Source organism: Scyliorhinus canicula, chromosome 13 (genome assembly GCF_902713615.1).
Source record: "Scyliorhinus canicula chromosome 13, sScyCan1.1, whole genome shotgun sequence".
Taxonomy (NCBI): domain Eukaryota; kingdom Metazoa; phylum Chordata; class Chondrichthyes; order Carcharhiniformes; family Scyliorhinidae; genus Scyliorhinus; species Scyliorhinus canicula.
In genome coordinates this window covers 38099094-38112454 of record NC_052158.1, presented here as the reverse complement: position 1 = coordinate 38112454, position 13361 = coordinate 38099094, and positions in this window count along the sequence as shown.

The following is a 13361-nucleotide window of genomic DNA, read 5'->3' as shown; positions in this document are numbered from 1 at the left end:
AGCTTCTTATCAGCTTAAGTGCCATTTTCAACTGCCATTAACACATCCTTAACCACGCTACTTGAAATATTATTTGTCAGTAATGGAATACAATAGTGTCCCGACTGTGTAAATTGTAACGAACTGGTGGAGGTCTCAGACATGCCAACAGGAGGATCTCAGGCATCTCCAAATTAATCACTTTCCCCGCAAGGAGACGGCAAAATTCCCAGGACCCCAATCGCACCCCACTACAACAACAAATCCACATGGACAACAAGGAGGATGACAATCACGGGAACATATACAGATCATTTATGGATAGCGCAAGACTACCACTGTGCGAAGGTAGATGGGAATGGGAGGAAGAATTGGGGCGGAGGGAGTGGCTTGGGGAGTCTGGAGCGAAGCACTAAGTAGGCCAAGTGTATCTCCTCCTGCGCTAGGCAAAACCTCATGCATTTTAAAGTGGTACACAGAGCCCACCTAACTCGAACGTGAATGAGCAGGTTCTTCCGGGAGGAGGAGGACAAATGTGAAAGGTGCCAGGGAGGCCCGGCCAACAACGCCTCCATGTTCTGGGCATGTCCCAGACATGTCAGGTTCTGAAACGTCTTCTTCGAGGCAATATCAACGATTGTGGGAGTGAGGGTGGAGCAGTGCCCAAGAGTAGAAGTATTCTGGATATCGGTCGGACCTCATTAACACTACACCCTGTATGGTTCATCCGATGCCAAGGTTCAGGTAGTTACATTGTATATCTTGTGTTGCCCTATCATGTATTTTCTTTTTTTAAAATAAATTTAGATTACCCAATTATTTTTTCCAATTAAGGGGCAATTTAGCGTGGCCAATCCATCTACTCTGCACATTTTTGGGTTGTGGGGGCGAAACCCACGCAGACACGGGGAGAATGTGCAAACTCCACATGGACAGTCACCCAGAGCCGGGATCGAACCTGGGACCTCAGCATCGTGAGGCGATTGTGCTAACCACAAGGCCACCGTGCTGCCCTCTGTTATGTATTTTCTTGTATTTTCTTGAATTTTGGTTAATTCCCTTTCCAGCCCATGTACTGAATGATCTGTTGAGCTGCTTGCAGGAAAATACTTTTCACTGTACCTCAGTGCACGTGACAATAAACAAATCCAATCTAATCCAAGCTAGATCTTCATACAGGGAAGAAGGCCAGCACCCTTGCTTTACGTCCCTAATTGCCGGAGATTCCTGCTCGGCTGGCGATCAGCAGTACAATCCACTTCTGCAGACTGGCTGGCAGACTTGGCGGGGTTCCTCCACCTGGAGAACATTAAGCACAGCATCAGAGGGTTGGACGAGGGCTTCCATAAAGCGTGGGGCCCACTTATCAGCCTGTTCCAAGACCTGTTCGAGGCCATCAGCGACCAAGAACGGAGAAGGAGGAAGAAGGGGGCGGGAGTTGGGTGAGAAGAGAGGGGGAACGGAGGGAGGAAGACAAAAGAAGGCAAGCACAAGAGATAGAGGCAGAGGGACAGGAGGGGAGGTGTGGGAATTGGTCCCAAGGGAGACACAAAAGAAACACGGGGTCAAGGGGAGGAGGTGAAGGTCCACTCAGCCCACCCCCTCCCAACACTAAATAATTCAAATAAAAGTCCGAGATGAAAAAATGGAACATAATACGTGACACCGAGGGCAGCCGGCAACACAACGAAGGGATCTAAACTCCCGACGAGAGAAGGGGAAAGCGGGAGACGGGGGAGGGGCGCGAGGAAGGAGGGACTACACAAGGAGGGAGTACACGCCGTTGTAAATAAGACATCAACTGGTTTGTAAATATCAGATACACTTGAGCTATTACTTTGTAAAAATCGAAATATTAATAACATTTAAAAAAAAAGTTTGAGATGACAGGCTTTGATGAATTGAATCAGATCTGATACTCGGCATCACAAACCTAATTTATAGACTGAGCTCAGCAGGACCGCGCCATTAACGAAATGTAATCAGCTGTTTTAAGACTGTGGCTAGACCAGCAGGTGATTGGCTGGGATTTATCCTTCAAATTTCTTACCTTATTATTTATAAAGACTGCATCACCGAGGATATTAATTTGGGGGAAGATGGTCGTCCTCCATATAAGTAACAATGACATAGGTTCGGCGGAGCTACGCAATAGAATCGAACGCTGGAAATCTCAGGATTGAGACGGGTGGCACATGCTGACGAGCAGAGAAGCAGGATAATTGACCGAATTAATACCTAGAGCAGCGACGGATTTGAATTTTTGGGCACTTCAACCACTGATTTGGCAGGAGGGACCTCTTCAATAAGTACGGCTGTTACTTTAGCAGGACTGTGACGAACTTGCTTGCGGGAAGATTTGCTAATGATGTCGCCAATAGTTTATCCCAGCAGAATGCGGGCCTGAGAGAGAATTCATATTTTAAAAAAAGCAAACCTGTTAGCGGATGGGGCATAAAGCTTAAGTGAGGAAAAGCATCAGATAATGTCAAATATGGAATAATTTTCAACACAATGTTATCTGAATGCCAATATAATTTCCAGCTAGGTAGGTGAATAGATGGCAGGGGTAGAAACAAAATATACAACCTAATTGCCATTACAGAAATGTGGCCCTCAAGCGACAAAGGAGGGGAACAAAATATTCAAGCTTATTACATATATAGAAAGGACAGTCAAAAGGTATATAGAGCCGCAACATTACTGATGTTATGACATGAATTCGGTATCTTAATGAAAGTGGGCTTCAGATCGGAAGAATAGGTTTGTAAATAAGGTTTCTTGAGCTTGGAAGTAGCATGAATAGCAAACATTAATGGTATTTGTATCCGGGTTAGCAAGTATCAGTGGTAATCTGAAGAGGTTATAAATTATAAAACGCGGGACGGCATGGTGGTACACTGGTTAGCACTCGTGCAGTGACCCGGATTCAGTTCCAGCCTCGGGAGATTGCCTGTGTGGAGTTTGCCATTTCTCCTGGCGGTGCTTCAATTTCCACCGACAGTCCAGAAATTGTGAAGACGAGATGTATTGGCCATGCTAAACTGCCGCTTAGTGTCCAAAATGCGGGCCTAAGATAGAATTCTGATTTAAAAATAAAACTAAACCTGTGAGCGGATGGCGCATAAAGCTTAAGTGAAGAACAGCATCAGATAATGTCAAATATTGATTAATTTTCAAAACACAATGTTATTTGAATGCAAATGTAATTTCCATCAAGGTAGGTCAATAGATAGGGGGAGGCGTGGGCTTAAGTAGGGTGTATTTCCAAGGGGCGGTGCAGACTCGATGAGCCGAATGGCCTCTTTCTACAATGCAAATTCTAGTTTTATATGATGTAACAAGAGTAATGCAATAATTAACGGAGACATCTATGCAGATCTCGACTGTGTAAATCTAATAAGCAGTGGCGGACTGGGACTAAAAATATTGGCTGCCAGGAGACAAAGGGGGCCCACCCACAACTGCAATGCTACCATTTAATTTTCATAACGAATAAATAAATATTTCAAAAAATACATATGGAAAAAAGGGTACAATTAAATTTTTTGTGGAAAAAATGTGTATTTCTTAGTAATTACAGTGTACATGTACTGTACATATTACTGGCAGTAGATACCAAATGTAAATACAGAATGTTATAATTGAATTTTTAATTTATTTTTTTAAATTTTAAGTAATTGGTTGATATTTTTAAACAGTTTACTGCACAATTTACACATTAACAGAGAGTTCAAAAACACAATAGAGTATTGCATGCAGTCCACTATATTAAGAGCAAACGTTTGTGTTAGCTAGATGATTGTGCGAATCTGCCAATAATTGCTTCTGCATCCAACTCATCTAAAATTATCCTTTTCAATGGATAGCAAGATGTATGATTCCAAATTCTCCTCAGACAGCGAATTTCTTAACCTTGTCTTTATGATCTGTAGCTTTGAAAATGTCCTCTCACATTGGACTTGAGTAACTGATAATGTGCAGATGACTTTATAAAGTTTATAAAGGTTATCGTATGCCTTGTCATGAGGTCTGTTGGATGCCAGAATATTTAGTACACACGATGGGCAAGTGCTGCAAATTTTACAATTGTTGCAACTGGAATCCATATTCTCACCATCATTAAGCAATAGCTTTAATACATTAAAGTTTGAAGCAAAAGAAAACAATTCCAATATTACTTGATCTTTGCTTATTTGTGGAAACAGCTTAATAATACATTCCAATGCTTCATCTTCAAGGCCCTTCTCTGCACTAGTTTTAAACTTTGCTGGTTCAAGCAGGACAAATCTTTATACAACTGTTCGCGTTGTACAAAGCGTGATTCTAGTGACTGGACAAGGCGGTCCATTATTAGGTTAAACACATTTACTCGAAATCAGCTAGAGAATCTGAGGAATTTCTTTCATCATCAATAAGCTCATCTGCCATTCTTTTCTTCTTCCTCTGCCTCTTAACTGGCAATGCTGTTTCCAATGCATCAATGTCCAATGTTTGATTTTCATCCATATTCATCAGTGAAATCCTGTCATTACATTTATTTACAAATTCCAAAGCCTTGCTGTGAACGTTATCAAATGTACTTGTCTGTTCCTTCAACTTTGTTGTAGCTGAATCTACCAAACTCCATGCAGTTAACATATCTAAACCACTTTTCTGTAGATAACTTGATAACAGGATTGTAGTTTTCAAATACATACAAGTAAGTAAATGCTGTCAATGTGGTTTCAAACTTTAGAAGACTTTGAAGTAAAACATTTGCTTCATGTTTTGTTTTTGCATCAAACTTTTCCGAATCTTGTATCATTGATAAGCATGTCAATAGATTCACGAAAGTACTGGCAGCGGCATCATCAAAACGTCCAAATATAGTTGTTGCTACATTGGATATTCCTGACCATCTGGTCCCACCAATTAGCTTTAATTGTTTCATTTTCTCTTGTCCTAGATGTTTTCCAACAACTTATACCCATACAGTCATTCTCTTGTATGATGCTTTCACAAAAGTTGCTTTATTCTGGAGCAAATTGAAAAAAGAAACTGCAGGCACACAACATTTTGTTGTTTCCATTATCACCAAATTCAAGACATGGGCATAGCACCATATATGAATATGTTGATCAGCCACATCAGAAATTTTACTTTGTAAACCATATTACTGGCCATGGTAGCTTGCAGCGCCATCTGTGCTATCAGATCAACATTTTTGGGGGTCAATTTTAAGATGCTGTAATGTTTCAATCAATAGATCAAAAAGTCCCGGTCCTGTACCATCATTACTTGGCACAACTGATAATAGTCGCTCACAGATAATACCTTTAAGCACCTACCGAATAATAATGCTAATAAGTTTCTGACAAATGTTGTTGTCGATTCATGTAAAGTCAAGCTCTGGCTAATACGCCTGTAGTCACTAAAGCCGCGTACAAAGGGTGATGGATTACACGTGTTGGGAAACTCAAAGCTAAGCAGTATGAACAATATAAGCATCTATTTTCTTTGTTACATGTTAGCCATTTTCTTGGAACTGAGTCATTCATAATTTTCCTCTCATACAAACGAGCATCAAATGGCAGATCATCAAGTGGCTGAAGTCGATGCTCAGCAAAAAACTGTTTTAGATTTGCTCCTGATGGATATTGGAAGATTCCAGTAATTGATCTTCCATTTTCTTGTGTAGGTTCATTTACAGGATGTGCATCAGAAACCAAGTCATTTATGCTTGAAGGAATATCTGATTCCCTGTCACTAGTTGAAGTTATGTGTTCAGATGTTGCAATTACCGGCAGTACAGATGCCGGAACAAGGAAGCCAGAAGAAATATTGGGCCTGCCTGGGTTGATTAGTAATTGATCCACTTGTATTTGTCGCTACATTCAAAGTAGCCTTTCTCTGTTCTTGTAACTCGCATGTCATTGCATCATTACCATGAGCATTGTTTCTTGCTTCTTGATTATTTGTTGCAGAACTGGATATTGATGTGCATTGTGCTCGTGGTATTATAAACTCTGTAATAGGCCTGCATCGCTTGGTTGATTCCTTCCTTTCTGCTTCTTTTTGTTCTTTGCGTTTTAGTGACCCAGATTTATGCTTTTTCTTTTCATGCTGGTAGGGGTAATATTCCTGAAATAAATACTTAATTAAAAATACCCCACATTGGGAAAAATGAATATTGATGATTGCAAGAATAACTTGAAGGAATTCTATGGCTCTTGGATTCTCTTTTCCTACTGACAACAAACATTCCATCTCTGGAGCAGCTCCAATGCGAAATCCAGGGATGGATTCTCCGTTTCAGGGCCTATGTCCCCACGCCGTCATGCAAACAGTGACCTTTGACGCCAGAAAAACTGGCCTCAAAAGGACAATATCTGGATTCTCTGCTGTCCGTCGCCAAAATCGCGGCCTGCGCCGGGGCAGAGATACCACTTTAACAGTGTAATCTGGGGCGAAATTCTCCGACCCCCAGCAGGGTCGGAGAATCGCCTGGGGGCGCTTAAAATCCTGCCCCCGCCATGGCAGAGATTCTCTGCAACCCGGGAAGTGGCGGGGGCAGAAATCTCGCCCCACCGATCGGAGAGGCCGCTGCGGCGATTCTCCGGACCGGATGGGCCGAGGTCCCGCCGCTGGTAGGCCTCTCCCGCCGCCGAGGTTTAAACCACCTCTGGAATGGCGGGCTCAGTGGCGCGAGAGGCGCCCGGGGTCCTGGGTTTACGGGGGGTGATCGTACCCCGGGGTGTGCCCCCCACGGTGGCCTGGCCCGTGATCGAGTCACCCCGATCAAGGGCCGGGCCAGTGCCCTGGGTGCACAATGTTCCTCTGCGATCGCCACGGCCTCCACCATGGCGGAGGCGGAAGGGAACACCACATCGCACAGGCGTTGACCGGCGAAAGCCTTTCGGCCAGACCTGGTGCCAGGGGCGCTGGGTGTTTGCGCCAGTCTTCTGGTGCAAACCGCCCTGGCGCGGGGCTGGCCCCCAAAGGTGGGGAGAATTCCCCACCTTTGGGGAGGTGCAACCCCTGAGTGGTTGGCGCCACTCCCCTACTCCGGCACCCTCTGTCACGCCGGGTAGGGGAGAATGCCGCCCCAGCCTCTGAGTTGGCCAGACCTCGCCGTTGAAGGGTCGAGTGGGGGCCTCTGGGGGGAGGGCGGGTCCGACCCTGTGGAGGACCTCCGATGTGGCCTGGCCAGCGATCGGGGCCCACCGATCGGCGGGCTGGCCTCTCTGGCAGGGGGCCTCCTTTCATACGTACCGGCCCTGTAGCCCTGTGCCATTTGCATTGGAGTCGGCGCATTGAATGGGGCCACTGCGCATGTGTGCATTGGCGTCGGTGCCACTGCGCATGCAATGATTGTGCACAGTTCACAACGGGATCGGCAGCAGCAGTGGCGTGACCCACTCCAGTGCCGTGCTGACCCTCTGTAGTGGCCAGAATTACTTTTGGCAGCGGCCCATTCATATCGTCGGAAAACACAATGGCATTTACGACACCATGGACACTCTGCCGCAGAATGGGAGAATCCCACCCATAATCCCTCCATCGCCGACGAAGGGTGGAAGCCATGTGTGCTATGAAAAAATGCACTGTGGGAACTCGTAAAGGATCCTTGGGCACCTTCCACTCTCCAAACCCACGACCACTCCCATCTAGAAGGGCAAGAGCAGCAGATACCTGAGAACCCCACCACCTGGAGATTCCCCTCTAAGTCACTCACCACCCTAACTTGGAAATATATTGCAGTTCCTTCACTGTCATTGGGTCAAATTTCTGAAACTCCCTGCCTAACACCACTCTGGGTGTACTTACACCTCAGGGACTGCAGCACCAAGAAGGCAACTCACCACCGCTTCAGAAGAGAATCAAGGTATGACCAACATTTATTCTACTTGCTAGCACTGCACATATCTCGGAAATGAACAAACGAATAGGCCCTAGACGCTCAGAGGAAATATGCTGATCTCACATAATGAATTTAAAAAATATTACACACTATCAATGGTTGAACCAAGAATGTGGTCACCTTTGGGATTGTTTTATTTGGTGATGTGAGATTCGTAGTTTGTCCTGTGTCTTGACAGATGACATTCTGGATGAACTGGTTGAAAACGGCGACAAATTCCCCGTTTTGCTCGGGGCTAGCATACGTATGTAACGACAACATTTGCTGAGAGTAATTTCTTCTTCATTCTTTCTCAATTCCAGTGCTGGATACTCCAATATTGGGATCTTCCCTTTCGCTGGCAGTACACCCATGCCGAGTGATTTCCCAACAGCGTGGGGCAGCCCACAATGAGAAGCCCCATTGGCTGGCTGGTGGGATGGAAAATCCCACCAGCGGTCTGTGACCCTTACTGATTGAAGCGACAATGCCGTGTTGTGGAACGTTGAAAAGATAAGTATAGGTTCTAAATTCTCAACGAGACAACGTTTTTTCGGAGAACGAGAATAACTTAGCAAAAACAAGCTATGTAAGCGAACTGAGTGGTCATTGTACTTTCCAACTTTCCCTTCAGTGGCTGGGATTGTCTTTTTGGGAGACATTGGGCGGAATTCCGCGTTTCTGTGACTGTAGGCTGGATTCTCCAATTTAGAGACGAAGTGCTGACATCGGTGTGGAAACTGGTGTTTTGTGACAGAAAAAATGGCGCAACAGCTGCACCGATTCAGCTACTTTAAACGGGCAAGCACCATCATCAAATGGAATGCAATCAGTTCAATACCAAACGGCGGCAAATTCGGCAGGTCCGTGATTGGCGTACATAAGGCTCACACGCCACAGCTGCACTTAAACAGTCCATCCTTCCACACACACTCCAACCCAGTCAACAAGATGAAGGGACTGAGAGCAGCGCCACAGTTCAGGGATGGTAAGCTGGACACCCTCATTGGTACCGTGGAGCAGAGGCGGATGACCCTGTACCCCGACCCGGGAGGAAGGCCGAAAAGGATCCGCCATGCGCTGTGCCTGGGCGCAAGTGGCAGAGGAAGTGAGCGCCGTGGTCAACATCCAACGAACTAGCATGCAGTCCCGGAAGAAACTCCACAAATTCCTCAGGGTGACTGGGACGAGTCCGTTGTTCGTGCCACTGGCAATAATGATGCGGCCCCACACACCAATCGACCAGTGTCCCCCCCCCCCCGTTTTTGGGACGCCCGAACCCACACCCTGCCCCACATGCCAGCACCCACATCAAATGCCATGGCCGGGTTCTGTGGTCACTGTGGCCACCACCTACCTAACCCATGAGCTGCATGCATCGGACCATCTAACGGTTTTGCTGTTTGTGTTTCCCCACTCCGCGGGCAACGACGTCAGACCCTGCTTAGTTGCGGATCCACATGTCACATGTGTGGACACCCGCCCCCTCACGCCACCCCGCCACTCACTTCACCCCACATCCCCAACCCCTCGCCCCACGCACTCCCGCCCCACTCACCACACGCCCACCTCAACCCACACCTTCGTCACCCCGAACCCCACACACACCCGGCCCGCTGTCTAATCATGTGTGGCATCTGTGTCTTACAGAGTCTGCCGGATATGGGCGTGGTCCACCAGGAGCCCCATGCACCCAGCTCGTGCCAGAGCCAATGGTCCCCAGACAGCCAAGCACTGACAGGGAGCAGCCCAAACACTAGGAACGCCCGAGACTCATGACACCCCGGAGTTTGGGTCAGATGAAGACAAAAACTTTCCATCATTGCTGTCTCCTACACCCTCCACTACTGTAGTGACTATCATCAGTTGGGGACATCAGTGAAGAGGCTCCTGGAACACTATCTGAAGCGCACCACACATTGCATCAGGTACAGCTGGTGGAGGTAGGAGCAGCCCTAGGGCTGGATGGTCGCAAGCGTGGCCAGCCCGAGGAACAAGTTGACATCCAGATTGGTCCCGGGCTTCTGGAACATCCAGTCCCAGCCACAATTCAGATGCAATTTGAAACACAGGGACCACAAGAAGCGATGATGGCGTGTGTCCACCTGTGTGCAGGAGCAAAGGGCAGGGCTGGTTATGCGTGCAACACAGGTCGACACCGCACGGGTAGCATCCATGGTGCAGCCATTAGGGCCTACGGTTCCAGCTATGTATCAGTTTCCAAGACCTGGAAAATTCTTTGCAGGCGGTGACTGAGGTCGGGCTAAGGGCTACCCTCTAATAGGCATCCATGTTCGAGGGCCACCTGGGCATTGCAGCAGCGTTGCTCAGTATCCCTCAGTCACAGCAGGCCATGGCTGGGAACATCAGCGGCATTGCCCAGGCGTTGGCTGGCGCTGCACAGACACCGGGCGGGTGGCCAATCCCAGCGAAAGGTGGCCCAGTGACTGGCTTATGTGGGACAGACCCACAGGATGGTTGCACAGTCGCAGCGTGATGTGGTGCAGTCCATGTGCTCCATGGCCGTGAGCAAGCAGACCATGTTCGAGACCACAGCGGGCCTCCAGGGCTGACAGCGCCAGGTTGCGGTGGAGGTGGTGGTGTGATGGGGGCATCATGGGATGGCTCCGCTCGCACCCACACCCAATGGAGTAGTCCGGAGGTCTTTGAGCACCCCGTGGGAGGAGGAGCTGTTGGGGGACATGCCGACGACTCCTACAAGGGAGGTGCCGGAACATCGCAGCACATCTGACACCCCCTTCCTGTCCCTTGTGCAACGATTGGGTATTGGGCAGAACAGTGTGGCCACCCCCCGTGTGTCACCAGAGCAGCGGCCGGGCCCAAACAGGCCGGGTAACCCCAGGAGACGCACGCCAAATGGGACCCTTATCACAGGGCAGGACTCACAGCAAGCAGCCTCCACTCCTGCTGTACCATCTGGGGAATCACCTTGGCGTACTGTTAGGAACCGGAATACCAGTAAGTTAGACACCAGTTAGGCTGGAACGGGTACAAGGCACAGTTCAGTTATAGGGTCAAAGGCACAGACCGTGTATATATTACCGCACAAGTAACAACTGTAAGCAACATTGAAACTTCCCTCCATGCTCAGCCTGATCGGTGTGGGGGTGGACTGGCAGGGCTGGCCAGGGGGTAGGGAACAGATATGGCCCTGTGAGAGGGCCAACCCTACTCCCACACTTCCGTGCCTCAACAGTTCACAGCACCCGCAACCCAGAAATTCGATGGGGTTGTGTGATGGCCTGGCGAGATGATATGCAGGTATCACCCTGGTGGAAGGTGTTAAAGTGGGCATGAGTCATACATTACCTAACGATGCAGAGCACCAGAGCTCATCGCAGAGCGGGTTACCATCATCCTCCATTCCATGAAAGAGACCCCCTGCCACTGCCAATCCAGGGCCACCAACAACGCATAGTACAGTAGGTATCGAAATGGAGGGATGAACAGGCAGGCAGTTTAACGGTGTTAGAAGTCATGGGGTGTGGTTCTGGTATGTGGTGGCTGCGCTGCTGGCCAGCCCCGACCTCTCCACTCCTTCCGTCCAACTCGGTGGACCTGGAGGAGATTGGAGTGTTCATACGTGTTGGCCCTGGCAATGTTGTCGTGCGGCCTCCCGTGGCTGTCTGGAGCACGTCCTGCCGATAGTCCCACTTCCTCCTCACCCACGTCCTACAGCACATCGCCCCTCTCCTATTTGATTTTGTGCAGGATGCCGCAGGCCAGCATGATGTGGGTGACTCTCTCAGCCTCTCCAGAGCGATAGAGTCACCTGATGCACTTTTTAAGAATACCGAAGCACTGCTCGATCACATTCATGGTCGCTGTATTGGCAACGTTTTGTGGCCTCCAGATAAGTATCGGTAGCAACGGCCGCAGTGTGTAACACAAATCACCCAGAAACCAACAACCGAGCCAGGGGGTGGTGCCCCTTAAACAGCTCACGAATCACCGTGAGCCTAGATGAAGTAGTCATGCATACTGCCCGGGTATCTGGCGCAGAAGTGCATGATGCACAGATTATGGTCATACAATTGGATGTTCATTGAGTGGGGTCCGCTTTGGCTAGTGTAGAGTGGCCTATTACCCGCAGGTGCCCGGAGGGCAATATCCATCTCAACTATTGTCAATGGAACCGGGCATCCCGGCGATGGCAGTGAACCCCACTGCCCGGCATCCTTGTGGGCTCAGCCCACATGGAACTGGACGTATTGAGTCGCCTGGGAATATAGGACCTCCCTGACAGCACAGATGCACCTGTGCGCCGTGGTCTGTGAGATACCGGACAGGTCCCCACTTGTCGACTGGCAGGAATCCGTTGCATAGATGTTCAGGACGACCGTCACCTTGCCGGTGTCCTCCCCCAAAGCCCTGGAAGCATACTCATCTGGCAGGTGTGTTGCACTGCCCCTCTGCTCAGCCGGAGTTTGTGACGGCATGCCCAGTCCGGCAGGTCCTCGAATGAAAGGAGCTACAGGTACACATGAGGCCTCATGCGGCGCCTCCTTGGCACCTCCTTCTTGTCCTGTTGGGCGGTATATTCGGTCGGCACCAGCCCTCTGCAGCCCATTCCTCTGCTACTCGGTCGTCTTCTGGCCATTCCGCTGCAGCACTAAATTGCATTTTGTGATTTTGGAGTCGACAAATGGACAATCCATTCCTATTTGTTGATGCCAATTCAGATTTTGAAGACTTCCACGACAGGCAACCTGGCGCCACACCTGGACCGATTCCACTATTGCTAAGGGATTGGCACTGACGTCACACAGAACACAATCGATTCCAATGAAAACTGGTGTTTGTTTCGACTGCTCCACGATTGACAATCAGGAGGCTGACAAGATGCCGCTGCATTTCCACACTTAATTTCCCACTCACACCATCCCAAGATGTCAGCGATGACAACTACATCATGATTTATGAACGCCAAGCTGGTGACCCACTTTGTTGCGGTGGAGGATAGTAGGATGACCCTGTATCACGGCAGGAGAAGGAGGATGCCAGCTGCCACCATACACTGGGACAGTGCGCAGGGAACCGAGGGCGTGAGCGCGTAGAAAGACCTTGTGGTCCGGCCAGCAGTTCCAGAAAAATCAGCCTGACCTCCTCAGGGTGACAAGGGTGAGTAGGCAGCACTGTATCCCTTGGAGTAACCCACGTGCCACATACCCGTAACCCGAACGCCACGCCACTAGCACGGCTGAACACCCATCCTTCACCACATGCTGGTACCCATACCAGCCACCATTGGAGGCTGCCCTGGCCATTGAGTCCACCAGATACCCACCTCCTGAGCTGCATGAGGCTGACTGTCTAATAATGTTGTCTTTTCTTCCCGCCATAACCCCACGGGTAACACCATGCCACACCGCTGGCAGAGGGAGAAGACAGGAAGGAATCGATGGACCAAGGGCCCCTGACTGTCACGAGAGCCCTCGTTGTGGTCTGTGGCCCCGAGGAATTGGAGGGCTCCGACGTG